At 36.9% G+C, this 27,985-nt stretch overlaps 1 pseudogene; it reads right to left on the minus strand.

Annotated features, from left to right (window-relative positions):
* On the minus strand, positions 1-27,909 carry LOC140824071 (actin-interacting protein 1-2-like; annotated as a pseudogene).
* Between the last annotated feature and the right edge of the window lie 76 nt (positions 27,910-27,985).

Here is a 27,985-nt window from a genome sequence, read left to right on the forward strand (position 1 = left end):
GTATTGAATCATTTGTAAGTGTCAAAATTCATTGTCCACAAAATATCAAAATAAGGCAAGAAACCACTCGTATTCTACACCCACTATTAATTTACAGCAAACCACAAATAAAAAAAGAAAGGGATAGCAAAGTTTTGCCTCACTGTGTTGTTACCTTCCATACCCGAATACAAGCATCTTCACTAGAGCTAACAACATGGTGGTCATCAGTGAAAATGAATCCATACACACCACCCAAATGAGCTCCCTTGATAGTTATTCGACTCGATGCTAGCTTGTCTACTTCATAGATGATAACACAAGTATCAAGTGATCCAATGGAAACCATGCTGTTATCCAGAGACCAAACCAAGCATTTTATTCGGGTTGTGTGGTATAGCATATTTTTAAGCTTTACCTTGAAAAGAAGCAAGACCAAGAAGGGAAAAACTGAGGAGGCGTGACTCTTATTTCATTGTAAATCAACTTGGTTAAATTTTAAACATGGGAATATGGAATATTCACATAAAAAATTTAGGACCTAGAGTGACTGAACTGTACGATAAACTAAATGTTACATTCAGATAGCTATCACATAAGATAATGGGGAGCAAGTGTTGTCTAGAAAGGCTTAGCAATTCATGTATCTGCGATGACTCCATCAAGGAATCCAACTTGTGATCTTGGCTCCGATAACTATTGTAAAACCAAGCACTCAGTCCTAGAATCTCGATCCTTCCGAAACTAAAGTTTATGAGGGAAGTGAGCAAAAACATTTTTATCTGCAAGACAACATAACTTTCCAAGGAATACCGGCAATTGTACATGCATTCCAAGTTGTGCATTAAAAATATAGTTCACATTTTAATGGAAAAATCTCAAACAGGAACATAATCAGGCTAGAAATCATTTCAAGTACAAAGGAAAAGATAGAATGACATATACTTCCAGTTTTATAAGATAAATCGAGTCTTTATATCGCTTGTGAAGTTATACAGGTCCCTTCATTATCTCCTCTCTTTATCCTGAAATTACGGTTTGTATTTTCCCCATATTATACAATGGCCATTTGTATGTTAACTTTTACAGAAAAAACTGAAGTCGAAGAAAGCTTATTGTCGTTCGTCCATTGCAGGAATACTTATACATATCCAATTCATAGACGAACAATTATATCAATTATAAGCAAACGAAGAACTGTTTTTAATTGTGTCAGACACCAGATGAAGTAAGCGACCATGATTCGAGATGCATGTAAAATTTATTTTTGATTAGTTCAAACATTAAAAATCATAGTTTTCACAACCTTACATCAGCAGATTGTAAGAAAATTGTGACCCGTAAAATAAAAGTGTTGAAAATGACGACAGTCATTGCCAACAATTGTTGAAAATATTGTACACGACAGCCTCAAATTTTGAACATTGAGATGCGTATACAAATTTGGTTTGAATCTCGAGCTCCCAAAACACTCGGTGATGGTATGAGTGTGCCTATAAATACCGAAGGTATTGAGGTCCCTAAACACACAATCTCATACAGAAAATACACCATCTAAAGGAGTGTTGAAGTGTTTAGAAGGCTTCAATCGAAAAGAAATCAGAAAGACAGAGAAATCAAAATTTTCAATGGCCGGAGGTAACACTCGATTTAAGCTTCCGCATATTATATCATGTTTATATAATCGTAGAAACATGATTTAGAGAAAAAATCTCTAATATTTGGTATCAGAGCAATGATACATCTGCCTTGAAAATTTTGCTTCGGGGAATTTACGTATGAAAAATGAAATTCGAAAATTGGATAAAATAATATTAAAATACATACCTTAGGATTGTGTTCTCGATCGGAGTTTGAAGTTCTTCTATAAAATCCCAAAAATTATAGATTTGCTTTCTAATTTTTTTTTCGAGATGATGAAAAATTTTTTGAGAGCAAAAATATTTACGAAAGACTTGTAGAAGAAAGAGGAAGGATGCAAATGAACGAACTAATCAGTTGTATCACATGCAATGTACTGAACTAAAGCCCACACATTTTTTATTTCAAAAACTGTCGGTTGATTTTTAGTTTTTATTTTTTAAAAAATAATTAATTAATTAAGTGGGACCCACATATATTGATTGTGCATGTGTGATGTGTCGGTTAAAATATATGTGTATATATATTTATTTATTTATTTTATTATTTTTAATAAATAATAAATAATTAATGTGTTATTAAGTTATATGTATAATTTGGTATACATATAACATTTGGTTAAATAATTTGTACACATTAAAATATTTCCAAATTCAGTGCAATTTTCAATACATGTGAAAATTGTGACCCGTAAAATAAACATATTGAAAATGACGACGGTCATTGCCAACAATTGTTGAAAAATTTGTACACGACAGCCTCAAATTTTGAACATTAAGATGCGTATACAAATTTGGTTTGAATCTCAAGCTCCCAAAACACTCGGTGATGGTATGAGTGTGCCTATAAATACCGAAGACATTGAGGTCCCTAAACACACAATCTCATACAGAAATTACACCATCTAAAGGAGTGTTGAAGTGTTTAGAATGCTTCAATCGAAAAGAAATCAGAAAGGCAGAGAAATCAAAATTTTCAATGGCCGGAGGTAACACTCGATTTAAGTTTTTGCATATTATATCATGTTTATATATACGTAGAAACATGATTTAGAGAAAAAATCTCTAACATTTGGTATCAGAGCAATGATACATCTGCCTTGAAAATTTTGCTTCGGGGAATTTACGTATGAAAATGAAAGTCGAAAATTGGATAAAATAATATTAAAATACATACCTTAGGATTGTGTTCTCGATCGGAGTTTGAAGTTCTTCTATGAAATCCCAAAAATTATAGATTTGCTTTCTAAAATTTTTTTCGAGATGATGAAAAATTTTTTGAGAGCAAAAATATTTACGAAAGACTTGTAGAAGAAAGAGGAAGGATGCAAATGAACGAACTAATCAGTTGTATCACATACAATGTACTGAACTAAAGCCCACACGTTTTTTATTTCAAAAACTGTCGGTTGATTTTTAGTTTTTATTTTTAAAAAAAATTAATTAATTAAGTGGGACCCACATATATTGATTGTGCATGTGTGATGTGTCGGTTAAAATATATGTGTGTATATATATATTTATTTATTTTATTATTTTTAATAAATAATAAATAATTAATGTGTTATTAAGTTATATGTATAATTTGGTATACATATAACATTTGGTTAAATAATTTGTACACATTAAAATATTTCCAAATTCAGTGCAATTTTCAATACATGTGAAAATTGTGACCCGTAAAATAAACATGTTGAAAATGACGAAGGTCATTGCCAACAATTGTTGAAAAATTTGTACACGACAACCTCAAATTTTGAACATTGAGATGCGTATACAAATTTGGTTTGAATCTCAAGCTCCCAAAACACTCGGTGATGGTATGAGTGTGCCTATAAATACCGAAGGCATTGAGGTCCCTAAACACACAATCTCATACAGAAATTACACCATCTAAAGGAGTGTTGAAGTGTAAAAGAAGGCTTCAATCGAAAAGAAATCAGAAAGGCAGAGAAATCAAAATTTTCAATGGCCGGAGGTAACACTCGATTTAAGTTTTTGCATATTATATCATGTTTATATATACGTAGAAACATGATTTAGAGAAAAAATCTCTAACATTTGGTATTAGAGCAATGATACATCTGCCTTGACAATTTTGCTTCGGGGAATTTACGTATGAAAATGAAAGTCGAAAATTGGATAAAATAATATTAAGATACATACCTTAGGATTGTGTTTTCGATCGGAGTTTGAAGTTCTTCTATGAAATCTCAAAAATTATAGATTTGCTTTCTAAAATTTTTTTCGAGATGATGAAAAAATTTTTAAGAGCAAAAATATTTACGAAAGACTTGTAGAAGAAAAAGGAAGAATGCAAATGAACGAACTAATCAGTTGTATCACATGCAATGTACTGAACTAAAGCCACACGTTTTTTATTTCAAAAACTGTCGGTTGATTTTTAGTTTTTATTTTTTTAAAAAAAATTAATTAATTAAGTGGGACCCACATATATTGATTGTGCATGTGTGATGTGTCGGTTAAAATATATGTTTGTATATATATATTTATTTATTTTATTATTTTTAATAAATAATTAATGTGCTATTAAGTTATATGTATAATTTGGTATACATATAACATTTGGTTAAATAATTTGTACACATTAAAATATTTCCAAATTCAGTGCAATTTTCAATACATGTGAAAATTGTGACCCGTAAAATAAACATGTTGAAAATGACGACGGTCATTGCCAACAATTGTTGAAAAATTTGTACACGACAGCCTCAAATTTTGAACATTGAGATGCGTATACAAATTTGGTTTGAATCTCAAGCTCCCAAAACACTCGGTGATGGTATGAGTGTGCCTATAAATATCGAAGGCATTGAGGTCCCTAAACACACAATCTCATACAGAAATTACACCATCTAAAGGAATGTTGAAGTGTTTAGAAGGCTTCAATCGAAAAGAAATCAGAAAGCTTCGACAAATTTTTAATGGCCGGAGGTAATTCTCGATCCGCTTCCGCATATATTTTTTCACGTTCATGTATACGTAACAAACATGATAATTGAGAAAAATTCTGACATTATTATGAAAATTCAAAAGAAAATTTAAAAACGTGTGTCAACAATGGCAACGGCTATCGCACACATATTTTGACAAAACCTTTGCGTAAGCCGCCTCAACTTTGGAAAATTTGAGGAGTGCGTGTCTCTTCTTTTGAACTCTCAAAGCTCCCTCAAATCATTGATGTTATGAGTTTGCCTATAAATACCGAAGACATTGAGGTCCCTAGATACACAATCTCATACAAAATAATACACCATCTATAGAGAGATTGGAGTGTTTAGAAGGCTTCAAATCGGAGGAAAATCAGAATACTTAAAGATGATTCAATGGCTGGAGGTAACGCTCGATTTAGCTTCCGCATTTTTGTTTATCATGTTTATATACGTGCAGAAACATGATTTTTTAGAGAAAAGAAATTATTTTTGCATGTTAGATAATGTCAAATATTACGGATAAGTGTTTGATTTGTACATGCAAATTTAATATTTTGTTTGCATTTATTCGTGAAATTTTAATGCAAATTGTATTGAAAAATATTTTGAAAATCAATATTCACATTATGTTCATATGAAATTATATTGAGATGAACATATCAAGTAAAATGTGAATATAATATAATAAAATATTTCAAATATTCACAAATGAACAAATAATCTTCACTTTATCACTACTCTGATAAAAGAGAAAACTGATGAGGAGCCCACATTTTTATATAAATGTGATCCTCACTTTATCACTACTCTGATTGAAGAGAAAAACTGATGTGGAATGTAATTATTCATATTAAGTGAAAATGTGAATATAAAGTTATTTAATATGAAAATTTTGGCTTATAAATAAATATTCACATAAACGTGGATAATTAAGTTGAATAATAATTATAAGGTGAAGTAAGAAAACATGATCTGAGGGAGTTCTTCATAGACCGGTTTAAACTTCCTTGACTAGCCACTGGTCTCCTTGAGGAACGTTGCTCTGTCTAGGAGTTAGCACTAACTATCTTTCCTGGGAGCACTCTTGGAAAGTGTTGATTGCGAAATAATTATATAAAGCATTAATTAAAGCTAAAATTGCACTACCTATCTTTCCTGGGAGCACTCTTGGAAAGTGTTGATTGCGAAATAATTATATAAAGCATTAATTAAAGCTAAAATTTTGTTCAGTGAACCGTATAATTTTAAATAATTGAGGAATAGCCACAACATCCTTAATTATGAAAAATTATGCATTAGGTGGATTTGGATCACATAATGGACATCAATTGTAATTAATTATATAAACATAATAAAATTTACCCCAAAGAGATTTTTATTATATTTATATAACTAATTAGGTTAAAATATCAAATTATATTTTTCTTAATTTACCAACATGAGTTAAGGAAAATATATTTTGATAATTTTATCATAAAGTTACAGAAAAATCTTATTTAATTAAAATTTTAGCCCACAGGCAAATTTTATGTCACTAGATTTTTAAAACATGAATTACATTGGTAAAACATGATATTGTCTCAAAATTTTAAGCATATGATATTTTGTGCAGTTATGCAACCTGCAAGTTTTTTTGATATGAAATGTGACATTCCCGATCTAAAGGGCGATAATTATAAAATTTGGAAAGAAATAATTATTCTTCAATTAGGGTGGATGGATATTGATTATGTTATACGGAAAGACGAACCATCTGCTGTTACTGAAAAAAGCATTCCAGATGATGTTGATCTTTATGAAAAATGAGAGCGATCTAATCGACTCTGCGTAATGTTCATAAAGACCAAAATCTCTGTTGGTATGCGTGGTTCTGTCGATCAGCATAATAATGTAAAAGAATTACTGAAGGCTATTGATGAACAGTTTCAGTCTTCAGATAAAGCACTTGCTAGCACCCTAATTATGAAATTCTCTTCATTAAGGCTCACCATTGTGAGAGGTGTGCGAGAGCACATAATGAAAATGCAGGACATAGCGGCTCGGCTCAAGACACTTGAAGTGGAAATGTCTTAGACTTTTCTTGTGCACTATATTTTATGCACTCTTCCACAGCAATATGGACCCTTCAAAATTTTCTACAACACGCATAAGGATAAATGGTCAATTAATGAATTAATGACCACGTGTGTTCAAGAGGAAGGAAGGCTGTTGATGGAAACAAGTGATAATGTCTTTATGACCACACAAGGAAAGTATAAAAAGCAAGCCAAAGTCAAGGGAAAAGGGAAAGGAATAATTCCACCCCAACCTGACATCAAGAAAGAATCCAAGTGTTTCTTTTGTAAAAAAACGGGACACATTAAGAAGGATTGCAATAAATTTAAGGACTGACTTGAAAAGAAAGATATTCCTACTTCATTTGTCTGTTATGAATCTAATATGGTTAATATAATTTATAACACATGGTGGATTGATTCTGGTTCTACAATCTATGTTACAAATACCTTGCAGGGTATGCAAAACCTAAGGAAACCAATAGAAAATGAGCGGAACATCTATTCAGGAAACAAGATGTCTTCGCATGTGGAGGCTATTGGGACTTGCTGCCTAGTATTAAATAGTGGTTATATTTTAAAATTGGAAAGACCTTTTATGTTCCTCGTTTTTCTAGGAATTTAATTTCAGTATCAAAACTTGTACTTTTTGGTTATTTCTTTCAGTTTTTGAATAAATCAATAAATTTGTTTTATAAATCAAATCTTATTGGAAATGGTACAATGGTTGATGATCTTTTCTCTATTTCTTTACAAAATAATAACACCACTATTCATATTCAAGGAGGTATTAAAAGATGTGTTATAAATGAAGATTCCTCTATATTGTGGCACAGGAGATTAGGATATATCTCCATAGAAAGGATTAAAAGATTAGTGAATGATGGAGTACATAGTACTTTAGATTTTACTGATTTTGAGACTCGTGTGGACTGCATTAAGGGAAAACAGACCAATAAGTCTAAAAAGAGTGCCAAGAGGAGTACAGAAATATTAAAAATCATACATTCAGATATTTGTTGTCCAGATATGGACATGCAAAGTCCGAAATACTTTATCTCTTTCATTGATAATTACTCACGATACATGTATATCTACATGCTTCATAACAAAAACGAAGCACTAGAAGCCTTTAAGGTTTTTAAGGCTGAAGTGGAGAAATAATGTGGAAAACATATTAAGATTGTGAGAACAGATAGAGGTGGAGAATATTACGGTAGATACACTGAGAATGGACAGGCACCTGGTTCGTTTGCGAAGTTTCTCAAAGAACATGGGATTGTTGCCCAATATACTATGCATGGTTCTTCTGACCAAAATGGCGTAGCTGAAAGGAGAAACCGAACATTATTGAACATGGTGATGAGCATGTTTAGTAGCTCTAAACTTCCTAAATCTTTGTGGACTGAAGCTCTTAAGACAGCTGTGCATATATTAAACCGAGTTCCAACTAAGGCTGTCCCAAAGACGCCATTTGAGTCATTTAAAGGTTGGAAACCGAGTTTGCAACATATACGCGTTTGGGGTTGTCCTTCTGAAATAAGAGTTTATAACCCACATGAAAAGAAACTGAACCTAAGAACTATAAGTGGATAATTCATTGGGTATGCCGAAAAATACAAAGGGTACAGATTCTATTGTCCATCTCACAACACTAGAATTGTGGAATCAAGAAATGCAAAATTTCTTGAGAATGATTTGATTAGTGGGAGTGATCATTCAAATGACATAGTTCTTGAGAAAGATCACATTAATTCACAACCCTCTTATTCAAATGACAGATTGGTCGTTATTCACACCCCTCAAAACCAAACGGGTGTTAGACAACCAGTTACTGAAGTTCCACAAATTGCTGATGAAAATCCAGTAGATCAAGTTCTTAATGAAGAACAACAAGAAATTGTTGATCAACCAAACAACCTAAGGAGATCTACTAGAATAAGAAGATCAGCAATATCTAGTGATTATGTTGTGTATTTACAAAAATCAGACTTTAACATTGGAGCCGAAAATGATCTTGAAACATTTTCACAAGCCATGAATTGTAATGAGTCAAAACTATGGTTTAATGCTATGAAAGAAGAGATGAATTCTATGGCAGTTAATGGAGTATGGGATCTTATTCAGTTGCCTAATGTTCTAAAAGCCATTGGATGTAAATGGGTCTTCAAAACAAAGAAAAACTCATTAGGCAACATTGAAAGGTATAAAGCAAGACTTGTTGCTAAAGGATTCACTCAGCAGGAAAGAATCGACTACAAGGAGACTTTTTCTCCTGTATCTAAGAAAGATTATCTTCGTATCATTCTAGCATTAGTTGCGCATTTTGACTTAGATTTACAAAAAATGGATGTGAAAACAGCTTTTCTCAATGGAGAACTAGAGGAAGAGGTTTATATGAAACAACCTGAAGGATTCTTCTCTAGTAATAGTGAGCGATTGGTTTTTAAGCTTAAGAAATCTATATATAGATTGAAACAAGCTTCCCGTCAATGGTATATGAAATTCATGATTTTATCTCTTCTTTGGATTCGTTGAGAACCCCATGGATCAATGTATATACCAGAAGGTCATTGGGAGCAAGATTTGTTTTCTTATTCTATATGTGGATGATATATTACTTGCAACCAATGATAAGAGTCTGTTATATGAGGTGAAACAATTCCTCTCTAAAAACTTTGATATGAAGGATATGGGCGATGCATCTTATGTCATTGGCATTAAGATACATAAAGACAGAATTCGAGGTATTATAGGTCTGTCTCAAGAAACCTATATCAACAAAGTTTTAGAGTGATATCGGATGAAAGATTGTTCACCAAGTATAGCTCCCGTCGTGAAAGGCGATAAATTCAATTTAAGCCAATGCCCAAAGAATGATCTCGAGCGGGAACAAATGAAAAATATTCCTTATGCTTCTGCTGTCGGAAGCTTGATGTATGCTCAGGTTTGCACTAGACCTGACATTGCATTTGTTGTTGGGATGTTGGGAAGATATCAGAGTAATCCAGGTTTAGACCATTGGAAAGCTGCAAAGAAAGTAATGAGGTACCTTCAAGGGACCAAAGATTATATGCTTATGTTCAGATGAACTTATAATTTGGAAGTAATTGGCTACTCTGATTCAGACTACGCTGGCTGCATTGATTCAAGAAAATCCACTTCAGGATTTATTTTCATGCTAGCTGGTGGAGCTGTATTTTGGAGAAGTGCAAAGCAGACATTGACTGCTACTTCCACTATGGAAGCTGAGTTCGTAGCTTGTTTTGAGGCAACCTCACATGGTGTATGGTTGAATAGTTTCATTTCAGGGCTTAGAATTATGGATTCTATATCTAAGCCATTAAGAATATATTGTGACAATTCAGCTGCTGTTTTTATGGCTAAAAATAACAAAAGTGGTAGTCGAAGCAAGCACATCGACATCAAGTATTTAGCCATACGAGTACATGTTAAAGATAAGAAATTACTTATCGAGCACATTAGCACTGAATTGATGATTGCGGATCTTTTGACTAAGGGCATGCCACCATTGAAATTTAAAGATCATACAGAAAGAATGAGACTTGGTTCTTTTATGTAATTTTGTTATAAAAAACAAAATTAATGAAACTCGTTAAGTTATGTTATTTTTCATATTCAGTTATGTACATATTCAGTTATAATGAAAAATATCAATAAAGTTGGACCTCGAATAAACATAGGGTTTATTCATTAAGTTATTTGAGAGATATAATATATTGTGATACATGGAAGATAATAATCGTTTTTAGATGACCTATCGCCATGATTCATATATTTTAATTTCTCCTATGATAAATGAGATATACGGGTCAAGTGGGAAATTTAAGAAAATTGTGACCCGTAAAATAAACATGTTGAAAATGACGACAGTCATTGCCAACAATTGTTGAAAAATTTGTACACAACATCCTCAAATTTTGAACATTGAGATGCGTATACAAATTTGGTTTGAATCTCGAGCTCCCAAAACACTCGGTGATGGTATGAGTGTGCCTATAAATACCGAAGGTATTGAGGTCCCTAAACACACAATCTCATACAGAAAATACACCATCTAAAGGAGTGTTGAAGTGTTTAGAAGGCTTCAATCGAAAAGAAATCAGAAAGGCAGAGAAATCAAAATTTTCAATGGCCGGAGGTAACACTCGATTTAATCTTCCGCATATTATATCATGTTTATATATACGTAGAAACATGATTTAGAGAAAAAATCTCTAACACAGATATCATCGGCAATAAGTGTTTAATTTCTTTTTAATCATACTTAGCTTTGAAAAAAAAGAGTAAACAGCTTCTCGGTCAGCAGATAGCACCTCTCGGGAAGCACAATCCCAAACAACAGCTTCTCGGTTAGCATCTACTGATGCAAACATAGAAACATCTGGAGAATAACGAATGGCGGCGATAGCTCCATGATGCTTCTCAAGTACAACCTCTTCTTGCAAGGTATCACCAGTGACGGAATACACATGCAGCTTTCCATCCTCACAACCCACAATAGCTTCATTTCCATCGGGATAAATTGTGCATGATGCCACATTAAAACCAAGGTCAATGGTGGAGACAACTTTCGCACCACGAAGCATGATTACACCGGTATCAATTGAAACCGATCTACCCATGCAAGATCGGGAGAAAGAAGGGAAACACTTAAATCCTTTGGTTGATTGCCAATATCAATGCATTCTGCATGCCCACATTGATCTCCACAGAGAGGAACCCTCTCCAAACCTTTGAGGATAAAAAGAAGGAAAAGAGAGCATTAAACCTGAAGCACAATAATTTTTTTCCCTAAAATAATAAATACATGGCATAGCTTCGTATTTTTTCCTTGATATCTATCATGTGTATGTGCAATATGTTCCCATAAAAAAAACAAGTACTAAAATTGTAATAATAACTGTACGAATTTATGGCCAAGAATGTTAAAATTAATATAATTGTATTGAATCTACACACTCATCAAATTATCAACTATGACTTAAGATGTGTGGAGTAATTTATAGCACTATATACAATATTTCTATAAACATATCTAAGGTAAATAAGATCAGTGTTGACATCATAAACAAAAGCTAGTTCCTAAACCAACCACTTGATTCTGAAGCATGAACTTCGATAACCCGAGTGGGACTTCACATTTTTTATTTTAAAGGAAAAAACTCAACCTATTAAAACTAGATGAAGAGGCTCATACAGTAATCAATATCATTTATACTAGTGAAAGAAGCAGAGGAATCTATTTTTCATTTCAAATAAAACAAAAAACAAAAGCACAGATTATAAAAGAATGTGTTAAGAGAAGATATACATACACCAAAGAAGTCAACCCCAGAAAAATTATGGAAATTTGACAAATAGAAGAAAAGGAAAAATGATGGAGAAACCAGCTGGCCAGAAATAATATTCAAATGAAATTTCGGTTTTCAGAGCAACATTTTTATATTGCGCGACATTGAATTCAAAAGTTTAAAAACTAAACATTGCCAACAATTTTAGCATTTTAACTTGAAGATCGATGTTTGATAATATTTAGTTTGCATCTTACCTAGTCCACTGTGAAAAATTATTAATATACAATATAAATTAACAGAGTTACCCAACAATCATTATCCAATTTTAATTCACCATCATGTTTCTATCAGTTGAATATAGATATAAATTTTTCTGTGAACAATATTTGTGTTTGCTTAAACTGAAAAGATACTTCAAGGCTTGATCCAATAATTGAATATGAATGAAAGATTCACTCACCGGAATGGAGCTAAATTCAAGCGGAGTAAAACAATAGTTCAATTTTTAACATGATAGAATTTAGTTCCATGGTTAAGCAACAACATAGGAAACAGAGGAGGAAATGAGTAAGCTCTTACTATTTGATAAACAGATCTCGGGATCGCGTATTATATTTCCTATCATATCTCCCATTTTCCATATTTATTACCTCTCTTCTCGTGAATCCTTTCAAAAAAAAAAAGCAGTTTGCAATCATGCATGTGTGATAAAATTCCTTGGGATTTCAACTTTTAGGACCTTTTTTTTCTCGGGCTAAATATGATACGTAGAAAAAAAACATATTCATTTCGACAATGAAAGACTATATCCAATTACATGATTTCCTCAATAAATAAAAATTCGTAAATATATTATTCATGAATTGTAATATGACAAAGTATGAAAACGGCTATGAAAATGACTGTTAATTCATTAAAAATACTGGAGATGCCAGGGAAAAACATGTGGTGCATCCCTCTTTTGAGGTTAAATTTACTTTTGTCTCAATGTCACCTCCTTACTCCTTGACCATAACATCACCATGTACCCAAAATCCCACCAAATATTGCGCTTGGATTGATAGATTTGATTTGGACGGATGGATTTGATTTGGGGAAGGATTTACTTTGCAAGAAAAGAGAGGTGTGTTTTGACAACTCTTAATTACTTATAATCTCGGTATCTAAAAATTTTGACCAGGAAGCATTGGTTTAAGCTATGTGGTATTGTAATCCAATGAAGATATGACAGAAGTTGTCCGAAAAGAAATTTAAAATATAAGTATGCAGACTGATCAATTGTTTGCTAACCTTATTGTCAAATCCAGACGACACGATTTCTTCCTCCACAGTAGCAGAACATTTGATTTGTGAAATTTACTTCATTTCTAATTTTCCATAGTATCCAATACATTGAGCCCACTTAATTATTAACCCATCATAGCTACAAGATAATATACATTTCGGCTCACTTTTCAGCACTGCTAGTTAATTAACATTCTTCATGTTGCCAGATAATGCTAATGGAGCTTTGTCAAGATCACTTGCTGAGTATAAGAACATAGAGCTGTTGGACTAAGAGGCCTATTGGGCTTGTATTTTGTGAATGGGAAATTGGACAAGCAATGCCCAAGAGTTGGTAAGTGGGAAATGTCCCACATAGGAAAATAAACATAGCATTGGTGAGCTTATATTGAGTTGCACTTTATGGAGTTGTAACAATGATTGGTCAAGAGGCTCTCTCTCGTGCGCACAGGCGCAAGGGGGGGTGGGGTGCAAATCATGGACCCGATTTGCAGTGGAAAAAGGCTTGACTTGTGTGTAAGCGTACGTGCGCGACCTGGGCGCGTCGAATGTTGGACCGATCAAGGCAAAATTTCCCACCGAGGTTCACCTGGATTTTGCTATTTTTATTTTCGAAAATTAAATTATGGACCAAGACCTTTGGTGTTTCAGCTGACTCGAAACTGAAACGACCTTTGGTGCTTCAGCTGACTCGAAACTGAAACGGCTTTTGGTGCTCCAGCTGCTCACCTTTGGCCTTTCAGATTGCCAGCCGTAACTGTCCAACGAGTGCCTATAAATAGAGGCAGCCTCAAGTCTTTCAAAGACATCCAGACACACTCTCCTACATTCTGCTACTTTCGAAGCCTTGTTCCTTCTTTTAAAACTCGGCTGCTGTCTCCCTGTCGTGGTAAAGTTCAGGTACTTTTTCAGTTCGCCGTGTTGGTGCCTTGTGCTACGGTACTACTGGTTTTCCGTTGTATCCTGGGAAACAGACGTCCACGTTCATCCTCGCAGCACACACCGGAGGGGACGAATCTGTTTTAAGGACACTGTATTTCATACAGGCCTCGGTTTGCTTTAATTTTGCACTGTCCTACTGTTTTGTTTATTGCAATACTAGTTCTCTTTTCGTGTACCTTTCTGTTTGTGCGTATACGTTTTATTTAACAATCTTAAAACAGATTACTTATTACGAGCTTTGTTTCAGATATGGCTACTGAAACTAACGTGCAAAGGGAAACTGTTTCGGTTGTCCCTCCTCAAGTTGTCTCTCATGGTACCCCACGGGCTGCTGCGGTTTCTGTTCCAGCCAGCCACGGAGAAAAACCTGAGAAGTTCACTGGTGTCGACTTCAAAAGGTGGCAGCAGAAGATGCTGTTTTACTTGACGATGCTGAACTTGGCCAGATTCCTTACCGAGGATGCTCCTAAACTCAACGAGGGTGAGGGAGATGTTGAATCTGTTAGTGCGGTTGAGGCATGGAATCATTCTGATTTCTTATGCCGAAACTATGTACTAAACGGATTGGCCGATTCGCTATACAATGTGTTTTGCGAAAAGAAAACGGCGAAAGAGCTATGGGAATCCCTTGACAGAAAGTACAAAACCGAGGATACCGGGGCCAAGAAGTTTCTTGTTGGTCGCTTTCTGGACTTTAAAACGGTGGATTCAAAGCCGGTTATCAGCCAAGTTCAAGAACTCCAAGTGATTCTTCACGAGATTTACGGTGAGGGGATGACTTTGAGTGAATCATTCCAAGTGGCTACTATTGTTGAGAAGCTACCACCAGCTTGGAAGGATTTCAAGAACTACTTGAAGCACAAGCGAAAGGAGATGAATGTTGAAGAGCTCATTGTTCGACTTCGCATCAAGGAAGACAACAAGGGTTCGGAAAGGCGATTGTTTTCTACTGTTGCCGCTAAGGCAAATGTTGTCGAGCATGATCAAAGCTCGAAAAAGAGAACATTTTATTCCTCAAACAAAAGGTTGAGCACGGGACCCAAAGGAGGCGTTTCAAAGAAGAAATTCTCGGGAAAATGCTATAATTGTGATGGCATGGGTCACAAGGCATCTGAGTGTAAGAAGCCAAGTAGAAACCGCGAGATGAATGTGGTCGAGAACATATCTCAAGAGGTTTCAAACATGAATCTCTGTGCTGTAATATCATAGGTTAATCTGGTGGGTTCGAATCCAAGGGAGTGGTGGATCGACACTGGTGCCACTCGCCATGTTTGCTCGGATAAGGAGATGTTTGCAACTCTTGAGGAATCTGAGAATGGGGAAAAGCTCTTCATGGGAAATTCCGCCACTTCTGAAATCAAGGGTCAAGGAAAAGTTGTCCTAAAGATGACATCGGGAAAAGAACTGACGTTGAACAATGTGTTGTATGTGCCTGACATCCGCAAGAACTTGGTGTCCGGGTCGCTTCTTAACAAGCATGGTTTCCGCATTGTCTTCGAGTCAGATAAGGTTGTTTTGTCTAAGAGTGGAATGTTTGTTGGCAAAGGTTATGTTTGTAATGGTTTGTTCAAACTAAATGTAATGGCTATTAAGCCCGTGATCAATAAAGTTAATACTTTTGCCTACTTGCTTGAGTCTTCTTGTTTATGGCATGGTAGACTTGGACACATTAATTATGATACAATTCGTAGATTAATTAACATGAAAAGCATTCCTGCATTCCAAATTGATAAACAACACAAATGTGAAATTTGTGTTGAGGCAAAACTAACGAGATCATCTTTTCGAACTATTGAAAGAAATAGTGAACCACTTGATATAATTCACAGTGATGTATGTGATTTAAAAGGTGTACAAACTCGTGGTGGAAATAAATACTTCATTACTTTTGTTGACGATAATACAAAATTTTGTTATGTGTATCTCCTCAAAAGTAAGGATGAAGCTATTGATAAATTTGTCCAATATAAGAGTGAAGTTGAAAATCAACTTAGCAAGAAAATTAAGGTGCTAAGAAGTGATCGTGGAGGTGAATATGAATCACCATTTGCTGAGTTTTGTGCTCAACATGGTATCAAACACGAAAGAACTGCACCTTATTCTCCTCAGCAAAATGGCATTGCAGAGAGAAAGAATCACACTTTGAAAGAAATGATGAATGCGTTACTATTAAGTTCTGGTTTACCACAGAACATGTGGGGGGAAGCTGTTCTAACAGCAAATTACCTTTTAAATAAGGTGCCCCGAAAGAAGCAAGATAAAAGTTCATATGAGTTATGGAAAGGTAGAAGTCCTTCCTACCAATACTTGCGAGTGTGGGGGTGTCTTGCCAAGGTAGCAGTACCCACTCCAAAGAAAGTAAAGATTGGACCAAAAACTGTGGATTGCATTTTCATTGGATATGCTCAAAACAGTAGTGCGTATCGTTTTCTTGTACATGAATCTCAAATACCTGATATTCACAAGAATACGATAATGGAATCAAGAAATGCTTCGTTCTTTGAACACATGTTTCCATGTAAATCTAAGGAAGAACCAAGTTCATCCAAAAGATTGTATGAAACAATTGATGAAGAACAAGAGCTTGATCAAGACATTGAACCTAGACGTAGCAAGAGAGCTAGGATTGAGAAATCCTTTGGTCCGGATTTCATCACTTTCATGATGGAAAGTGAACCTCAAAGCTTCAAGGAAGCAATTAGTTCATCTGAGGGACCTCTATGGAAAGAGGCTATCAATTCTGAAATGGAATCAATTTTACAAAACCATACGTGGGAATTAGTAAATCTTCCTCCGGGAAGTAAACCACTAGGCTGTAAATGGGTTTTCAAAAGGAAAATGAAATATAGAGAGAGGTGGGGCCGCTTCGAAGGAATTGCAGGGCTCAATTCTAGACCCTCTTGCAGAACCAGGAGTGTGTTCATGGCCAAAACGAACACAATCATGAGAACTAAATAGTATTAGGAAGAGTCTTGTGTGAAGTATATCTTAATTCACACAAACGGCTGTACAGTTCAAAGACATCATGTCTACTGTCAACCAGTGAATTATTATGCTTTCACAAGGAAAGGTTCAAAGGGTGATACCTACATATACTATGCAAGATTCAACTGTTGAAATTTATCACGAAAATCGTTGAATATCTTTCAATTTCCATTCATGTGGGGGATTGTTGGACTAAGAGGCCTATTGGGCTTGTATTTTGTGAATGGGAAGTTGGACAAGCAATGCTCAATAGTTGGTAAGTGGGAAATGTCCCACATAGGAAAATAAACATAGCATTGGTGAGCTTATATTGAGTTGCACTTTATGGAGGTGTAACAATGATTGGTCAAGAGGCTCTCTCTCGCGCGCACAGGCGCAAGGGGGGTGCAAATCATGGGCCTGATTTGCAGTGGAAAAAAGCTTGACTTGTGTGCAAGCGTACGTGCGCGACCTGGACGCGTTGAATGTCGGACCGATCAAGGCAAAATTTCCCACCGAGGTTCACCTGACTTTTGCTATTTTTATTTTCGAAAATTAAATTATGGACCAAGACCTTTGGTGTTTCAGCTGACTCGAAACTGAAACGACCTTTGGTGCTTCAGCTGACTCGAAACTGAAACGGCTTTTGGTGCTCCAGCTGCTGACCTTTGGCCTTTCAGATGGCCAGCCGTAACTGTCCAACGAGTGCCTATAAATAGAGGCAGCCTCAAGTCTTTCAAAGACATCCAGACACACTCTCCTACATTCTGCTACTTTCGAAGCCTTGTTCCTTCTTTTCTCTCGGCTGCTGTCTCCCTGTCGTGGTAAAGTTCAGGTACTTTTTTAGTTCGCCGTGCTGGTGACTTGTGCAACGGTACTACTGGTTTTCCGTTGTATCCTGGGAAACAGACGTCCACGTTTATCCTCGCAGCACACACCGGAGGGGACGAATCTGTTTTAAGGACACTGTATTTCATACAGGCCTCGGTTTGCTTTAATTTTGCACTGTCCTACTGTTTTGTTTATTGCAATACTAGTTCTCTTTTCGTGTACCTTTCTGTTTGTGCGTATACGTTTTATTTAACAAGAGCCACCAAGAGAAACTGTGACAATGATATCTTTCTGCCAAAGACAGCCAACTAGCATGTCATCTGCTCCACCGGAATCAGGGCAAACCAATGTTTTCATTACCTTCCCATTATTATCCTTGGATATTTTCCATACTTTGGCAAACTTGTCTGTGACACTTTCAACACCTGAAATTAGGTTCCAAAAGTTAGTACCTCCAAGCAGATAAAAGATGATGATGGGTGGTTAAATTCCGGGAGTAACATATGCGACATAATTTGAAATGCGGAAGAAGTACATTCACGTAGAAAATTTTTTCCAAGAAGACTTTCAGGAAGTTTAACAGTAAAAAAGAAGCGAACTCTGGTCTCGTGTACTAATAGGAAGGAGAAGGAACTAGTTTGTCAGATGAATGTAGGAACAAACGCGGTATAAATTATCATGCACTATCGGAAAAGATCTATTAAAGGTGTGGGGCCCTTAGCTCCTAATCGTTATTACAATGCAATCAGATTAGGATTTAATTAATCACAGCGGAAAACGGGTTTAAAATTTCTTTTACGACGAGCCCAAAACATCTCTTCTAGATTTATAATACTAAAAATAGTATTTAATCTCAAATCATAAAACATGCCCACACGAAATCAAAACCAATCATATACAAACAACTCATACCCTCGGGACATGCCCCGGTATATAGATACATATACATATATACTGGGAACAAGACATAAACATAAAACCTCAGCCCAAGCTGTGGCTTCCTCCAGAAGTACCCTCCCTGGTCTCCTGATATCCTGGAGTACCTGTCATTGTCCACACACAAAGACAACAACAGCCCCCCTTGGGGGTGAGCAAAGCTCCGTATGGAACAACCAATCATATATACCACAGATATCTAAACAATGATATATGGTATGCAATGCATGTATGTCGTGGAGGTATCAGGTCAAATGCCCATCCACTGAGCACATGTCAGAATCAATCGAATCGCTATCAAATCAAATCAATGCTCGAGCTGGCACACCGGCCGATATGAGAATACACATATGATAGCGTCGACGAAGCACCATCAATCCCACATCTCATATCCAATCATCTGGGGCCACAATTGTCTATGCTTTACGGGTCATATAATACCGGCATAGCGATTGTGTTCACAAACCCCGGAATCCAATCAAATCATATCAGGGTATCCAAGGATCATAGCTCAACGTGCATGTCATGTATCGATGTATGAATAAAATTATGTGTATTAACAAAACATTTATTTAGTACATCGATACTCAAATCTCAATGTCATGTATGCCACATCAAATCATCAAATAGGCACATAGACACGTATTCCAATCCAATCCAATCCATCCAATCATATATCATATAATACAGATACATGTCGTATGTTACCTGGTCGCAACATACCTCAATTCTTCGTTCCAGTTGATGTAGCCTGAAGATATTGATATAATACTTTATCTACATCAATAACATATTCATTCCAGTCAATAACATACTCCAAAATCAATAATATGAGTTTCAAATATCATTTGAAACTTCAATAATTCATATCAAATCAAAATCATATTATAATTCAATTCCGACTTCGAATATGAGTTTTTTGTCGGTTATTCTACTACATATCAGAAATTCAACTTCAAATACATGCTATTTCAGCACCTTGATATTTATAGCTGCTGGAACTAGAAGAAATTTACCTCAGTCAGAAGCCTTCGACGCGACGATAACAAATATATAATTTGTTTCGCGTTTAGACAGCGTTTTGAAGACGATTCGGACGAAAGAAAATCAGAATCTCTCGTAATCTCTCGAACTCTCTGAATTGCAAATGAAGAAACGAAGAAAGAGAAATTCATTCTTATCCCCATCTCACTCGCGCTCGGGCGGTAGAATTCTCGCGCCCGAGCGCGAGACATTCTGCCCCCGGCTTCAACTTACACCGCGCTCGAGCGGTCAAAAATTACCGCTCGGGCGCGGGGTGTTCTGCCCGAATATCAAGTTTTCATTCCTTGGCGCTCGGGCGGTAATTTTCTACCGCCCGGGCGCCACACGTTCTGTACAAATATTTATGTTTGTACTAAATTGGCGTCCGGCCTCTCAAATCCATTCGTACAACCTCAATTCATATACAATATTCATTTTCTCAATTTCCTTATCAAAATATACTTCATATATATATATATATATATAATCACATGACCATTTCATTAATTATCGATAATCAACATAGGATTTACGATAATACGATACACGGTCCTTACATTTCTCCCCCTCTTAAAAGATTTCGTCCTCGAAATCTCAAACATCTCTATATACATAACATGGGCAAACATACATATGTTACCAGTTATAGTACATATCAAAGCTAAAATCAGAATAAAGATCAGAACACATCGAATACAATGGAATAGATGTCGTAGAATCAAACAAATGTGGATACGAATCTCGCATCTTGCTTTCCAACTCCCACGTCGATTCTTCAACACCATGTCGTGTCCATTGCACTCGTACAAGAAGAATCGATTTATTTCTCAATATTTTTTCCTTTCGATCCATAATGCGAACAGGTCGTTCAAAATAGGAAAGAGAAGGATCAAGTTCAACCTCATCAGGTGCAAGTACATGTGATTGATCAGGTTCATATTTCCTCAACATAGAAACATGAAATACATCGTGAATAGCAGATAGAGCTGGTGGCAATGCCAATCGATACGCAAGATCACCAACTCGATCGAGAATCTCGTACGGACCAACATATCGAGGAGATAACTTCCCTCGCATGCCGAATCGAACAGTGCCTCTAAAGGGAGATATTTTCAAAAACACTCTGTCACCTTTCTGGAATTCCAAGGGTCGTCTTCGCTTATTCGCATAACTCGTTTGACGATCCTGAGCAGCTTTCATCCGCTGCCGAATCAACTGAACCTTATCATTCATTTCCTGTATCATTTCAGGTCCAGTCAATTGTCTCTCACCAATCTCATCCCAGAATAACGGTGATCTACATCGTCTCCCATATAGAGATTCAAACGGTGTCATACCGATACTCGTCTGAAAGCTATTATTATATGAAAATTCAACCAATGGTAAGGCATCTTGCCATCCCATTCGAAAGTCCATCACAATTGCACGCAACATATCCTCTAAAGTCTGAATCGTACGCTCAATTTGGCCATCAGTTTGAGGGTGATAAGCAGTACTCATAGCCAAACGCGTACCCATCGCTTCCTGAAAACTACCCCAGAATTTAGAAGCAAACCTGGGATCACGATCAGATACAATTGAGACTGGCACACTGTGCAGTCTCACAACATTCTCAATGTATAAACGGGCCATTCTCTTATAAGGATAAATCCGCTCATACGGAATAAATGTGCAGATTTCGAAAGCCGATCAATAATGACCCAAATAGCATCACAGCCCTTGGGCGAACGAGGTAAATGAGTCACAAAATCCATAGCAATATGCTCCCAATTCCATTTTGGAATTTCAAGACTATAAAGCAATCCTCCAGGTTTCATTCTCTCGGCTTTCACTTGCTGGCAGACCAAGCATTTCGAAATAAACTCAGCAATGTCCTTCTTCATACGTTTCCACCAGAATTGAGGTCTCAATGTCAAATACATTTTTCGGCCTCCAGGGTGAATACTGTATTTGCTACAATGTGCTTCTCGAAGAAGGGCAGATCTCAAATCAGAGTCGTCAGGAACTACCAGCCGACCATTAAGTCGTAAAGAACCATCCGAAGAAATCTGAAATCCAAACTGATGTCCTGCAGATACAAGTTCTTTCGACTTTTGGATCTGAGCATCGCTTCGTTGAGGCTTTCGTATTTTCGATATCAAATTCGGCTCAATTTGCAATGCTGAGACAGTGACAGAATTCCAATTCGAGTGAAAAGTCCAACCAGAAGTACATATATCCTCGTGTACTTTGGCGACATTGACAGAAGCTAAAACAGAATCATAAACTTTACGGCTCAGGGCATCCGCAGTAACATTCACCGATCCAGGGTGATATTGAATCTCACAATCAAAATCCTTCAGGAGATCCATCCACCTGCGTTGCCTCATATTCAAATCAGATTGAGAAAAGAGATATTTCAGACTTTTATGGTCCGAATAGATAACAAATTTTTCTCCGTACAAATAATGGCGCCAAATTTTCAAAGCAAACACAATGGCGGCCAATTCGAGATCATGAACAAGATAACGTGTTTCATGAGATTTCAATTGACGAGACGCATAAGCAACCACTTTGCCATGTTGCATCAGAACACAGCCCAAACCTTTACCAGACGCATCTGTACACACCACAAATCCTCCGGTACCTGAGGGAATAGTAAATACAGGTGCTGTGGTCAATCTCGTCTTCAATTCAAGAAAACTAGATTCAGATTCATCTGACCAAATGAATCGCTGATTCTTCTGTGTCAGTTGAGTAATAGGTTTAGCTATCTTCGAAAATCCTTCAATAAAACGACGATAATAACCAGCTAAACCCATGAAGCTACGAATCTCAGGAACATTCGTAGGTCTTGGCCAATTCAATACAGCTTCGACCTTCGAAGGATCAACAGATATGCCATGTCTCGAAATGACGTGGCCCAAAAATACCACTTTGTCCATCCAGAATTCACATTTGGACAATTTGGCATACAAATGACTAGTACGAAGAGTTTGAAGTACCAGTCTCAGATGTTCAGCATGCTCCTTTTTCGATTTCGAATACACAAGAATATCATCAATGAAAACAATAACGAATCGGTCTAGATAATCTCGAAAGACACGATTCATTAAGTCCATAAAGATCGCAGGAGCATTCGTAAGATCAAAAGGCATAACCAGAAATTCATAGTGGTCATACCTCGTACGAAAAGCAGTCTTGGGTACATCTTCGTCTCGAACACGTACTTGATGATACCCAGAACGAAGATCAATCTTCGAGTAAACAGTAGTACCCTGAAGCTGATCAAACAAATCATCAATACGCGGAAGTGGGTAATTGTTTTTCACAGTAGCCCGATTCAGTTGCCTATAGTCGATACACATTCGCATCGTACCATCTTTCTTTCGAACAAATAAATCTGGAGCTCCCCAAGTCGATACACTCGGTCGAATATATCCCTTATCGAGAAGGTCCTGTAATTGTTCTTTCAATTCTTTCAATTCCAATGGTGCCATGCGATAGGGAGCTTTAGATATGGGAGCAGTCCCCGACACAAGATCAATACTAAACTCAACTTCTCGATGAGGAGGAAAATCAGGAATCTCATCGGGAAATACATCTGGAAACTCTTTCGCAACAGGAATCTCAGACAAGGAAGATTCTTTTTTCGAAATATCAATAGCGTAGATAAGATAACCCTCATCTCCGCTAGTCAACAATCGAGACATCTCCAAAGAAGATACCAATGGAATTTTGGCTTGGGAACCCTTGCCATAAAAATTCCACTTGGGTCCATCAATCGGTCGAAATCGAACCACTCCATGACAACAATTCACAGTAGCTCGATTTGTCGTCAAGATATCCATGCCAACAATACAATCAAAGTCGTGCATAGGGAGGACAATCAAATTCAGAAATACCACATTATCCTCATATATCAATACACAATTATGCACCACTTTTTCAGACAAAATAATCTTCCCTGCTGGCGTGCCTATCGACAAAGTATCATACAACGGGGTACACTCAATATCGTGAGATGCAACAAATGCATGAGATATGAATGAATGAGATGCTCCTGTATCAAATAAAACACGTGCAGGATAATCGCAAAGCGTGCAAATACCTGTAATCACACCTCCAGGAGCTTCTCTCGCCTGATCCTCAGTCATGGCATACACTCTCACTTGAGGAGGAACTTGGGCACTCTGACCACTCGGTCCTCGATATCGTGGGACATTCGACTGCTGAAAAGAAGGAACAGGAACAGCAGGTCTCGTCATACCAGGGCCACCTCTAAATCCTGGCTGGGGTTGAGCAGAAGTCATACCCCTGTTCGGACATACTCGAGAGAAATGGCCTTCCTGCCCACATTGATAACAAGTACCAAACATACCTCGACACTGCTCGATAGTATGTTTGCCTCCACAATGACTACAGTAGGGAGTAATCACAGGACTCCCTCTCTGTGATCCACTAGAACTGGAGAAGACGAAGAAACAGAGCCAGTCTTCTTGAACTTCTTACCCCTCGGTCGAAAAGTAGGCTGCTGAGCTGACACCGGTGGTGGAGGAGTATACTGTGGACCTCCCCGCCTAAGTCCAGCCTCGGCTGCCTTAGCTCGTTCAACTGCCTCTGCGTAGCTGGTAGGCAATCCAGAAACAACATATGTATATAAAACAGGATGTAAACCATTTACAAACCTGTTATATTTTGCCCTCGCATTTCCAGCTACGTGAGGTGCATACTTCAGTAACGTCGAAAATTTCGAAGCATACTCTGCAACAGTCATCGTTCCCTGCTGCAGATTATTGAATTCATTCTCCTGAGCAGTATAATAAGAAGGAGGGGAATACTGCTCCAAAAACTGGGCCTTGAAGACATCCCATGTGACTTCAGTCCCTGCCTCTTTCAATCCAATCTCAGCGGCTTCCCACCGAGATTTAGCTCGGTCCTTCAACTTATACAAAGCAAGTTTCAGTCTTCGAGCCTTGGAATACTCAACAATATTAAACAAGTGCTCGATATCCTTCAGCCAGGCCTCAGCTCTTTCAGCACTCTCAGTACCAAAGAACTTCGGTGGTTTCAGATCCTGGAATCGAGCCATCACAACATCCATGGACAATCCTTCAAATTGCCCAACAATCCTCTCAGTACTGCTACTCGCAGTTTCATTTGTGTGATCCATCTACAAATCAAAAGATGAATATCACAATTTCATATCAATTTCATAAGCTCATCACCTCATATCATCAATCTCATCAGATACTTACTCAAATCAAACCACATAAGAGCAAGTAATGCAAATAAATCAAACACATACGCACAATTCATTTGTGCCTATTCAAGTGTACACAAGACTCAATAGAGCATTCCCAGCTATGCTCTGATACCACTCTGTGTGGGGCCCTTAGCTCCTAATCGTTATTACAATGCAATCAGATTAGGATTTAATTAATCACAGCGGAAAACGGGTTTAAAATTTCTTTTATGACGAGCCCAAAACATCTCTTCTAGATTTATAATACTAAAAATAGTATTTAATCTCAAATCATAAAACATGCCCACACGAAATCAAAACCAATCATATACAAACAACTCATACCCTCGGGACTTGCCCCGGTATATAGATACATATACATATATACTGGGAACAAGACATAAACATAAAACCTCAGCCCAAGCTGTGGCTCCATCCAGAAGTACCCTCTCTGGTCTCCTGGTATCCTGGAGTACCTGTCATTGTCCACACACAAAGACAACAACAGCCCCCCTTGGGGGTGAGCAAAGCTCCGTATGGAACAACCAATCATATATACCACAGATATCTAAACAATGATATATGGTATGCAATGCATGTATGTCGTGGAGGTATCAGGTCAAATGCCCATCCACTGAGCACATGTCAGAATCAATCGAATCGCTATCAAATCAAATCAATGCTCGAGCTGGCACACCGGCCGATATGGGAATACACATATGATAGCGTCGACGAAGCACCATCAATCCCACATCTCATATCCAATCATCTGGGGCCACAATTGTCTATGCTTTACGGGTCATATAATACCGGCATAGCGATTGTGTTCACAAACCCCGGAATCCAATCAAATCATATCAGGGTATCCAAGGATCATAGCTCAACGTGCATGTCATGTATCGATGTATGCATAAAATGATGTGTATTAACAAAACATTTATTTAGTACATCGATACTCAAATCTCAATGTCATGTATGCCACATCAAATCATCAAATAGGCACATAGACACGTATTCCAATCCAATCCAATCCATCCAATCATATATCATATAATACAGATACCTGTCGTATGTTACCCGGTCGCAACATACCTCAATTCTTCGTTCCAGTTGATGTAGCCTGAAGATATTGATATAATACTTTATCTACATCAATAACATATTCATTCCAGTCAATAACATACTCCAAAATCAATAATATGAGTTTCAAATATCATTTGAAACTTCAATAATTCATATCAAATCAAAATCATATTATAATTCAATTCCGACTTCGAATATGAGTTTCTTGTCGGTTATTCTACTACATATCAGAAATTCAACTTCAAATACATGCTATTTCAGCACCTTGATATTTATAGCTGCTGGAACTAGAAGAAATTTACCTCAGTCAGAAGTCTTCGACGCGACGATAACAAATATATAATTTGTTTCGCGTTTAGACAGCGTTTTGAAGACGATTCGGACGAAAGAAAATCAGAATCTCTCGTAATCTCTCGAACTCTCTGAATTGCAAATGAAGAAACGAAGAAAGAGAAATTCATTCTTATCCCCATCTCACTCGCGCTCGGGCGGTAGAATTCTCGCGCCCGAGCGCGAGACATTCTGCCCCCGGCTTCAACTTACACCGCGCTCGAGCGGTCAAAAATTACCGCTCGGGCGCGGGGTGTTCTGCCCGAATATCAAGTTTTCATTCCTTGGCGCTCGGGCGGTCATTTTCTACCGGCCGTGCGCCACACGTTCTGTACAAATATTTATGTTTGTACTAAATTGGCGTCCGGCCTCTCAAATCAATTCGTACAACCTCAATTCATATACAATATTCATTTTCTCAATTTCCTTATCAAAATATACCTCATATATGTATATAATCACATGACCATTTCATTAATTATCGATAATCAACATAGGATTTACGATAATACGATACACGGTCCTTACACAAGGTGTGGTATAAATACTGAACCCACAGTCAGGATGGTGATGACAGCATGGAAGATGAACCTCCTGCAACAAAAGTGGTCAATTGTTCCAAAGATTCGGGTTGCTGAGAAAATGATTATGCACTTAGAGGGGTGCAAACATGTAAAGCCATATCGTTGGAATCTATGTGAATGGGAGGTGACTAAATTTTACAGAGATTAGCAAACAGACCCCACTTCCATTTGCAACTTAGCAGGTCTTTGGAGTTTAATAGGATTAAGCAAACGAAAGTTGAGCTCCAACATAACTTTCACATATGGCAACTAGAGAAGGTAATATTACCCTTATAATAAATAAGAAATGAAATTTGCATCAGTTCATGCACAACAATAATGATAGTAGATGGAGTGATATATTTCAATGTAATATGCTAGTTAATCTAAGTTATAAATTTAATGTAGTAGATTCAAACGGTACTGATGGCTGTGGTGGAGGATATCAAGCAATTGAACAACTGGGTAAGGCATCATCATACCTGAATGGATATAAAATTATGTTCGAATTCTTGTTTGTTTAAAGTGTGCGATAGCTTGAACTTAAATGGAGGCCCTTCACAAAAGTTAACCAAAAATTACTCTCCACATGTCACAATACGGAAAGGTCTTGTTGGCTTAAATGTGCAACTTAAAACTCTTCTTGAATTCTCATCAAATTCTCCAATGTTGTTCCTGAGTCCCACTTACAAATTAAACTTGCCAGGAGAAATAATTCTGCAAATCGATGTCATGTCATTGACGCGATCCACTCACCATCGAGGGAGTACCTTGCCACCGTCATTGGGTACGCATGTACACCGTACACATGCACCTCCAGTGGACGTTCCAGGTATTGAATGATGACGGATCGGCCATTG

This window comes from Primulina eburnea, chromosome 2 (genome assembly GCF_022965805.1).
Source record: "Primulina eburnea isolate SZY01 chromosome 2, ASM2296580v1, whole genome shotgun sequence".
In the NCBI taxonomy this organism is placed as follows: Eukaryota; Viridiplantae; Streptophyta; class Magnoliopsida; order Lamiales; family Gesneriaceae; genus Primulina; species Primulina eburnea.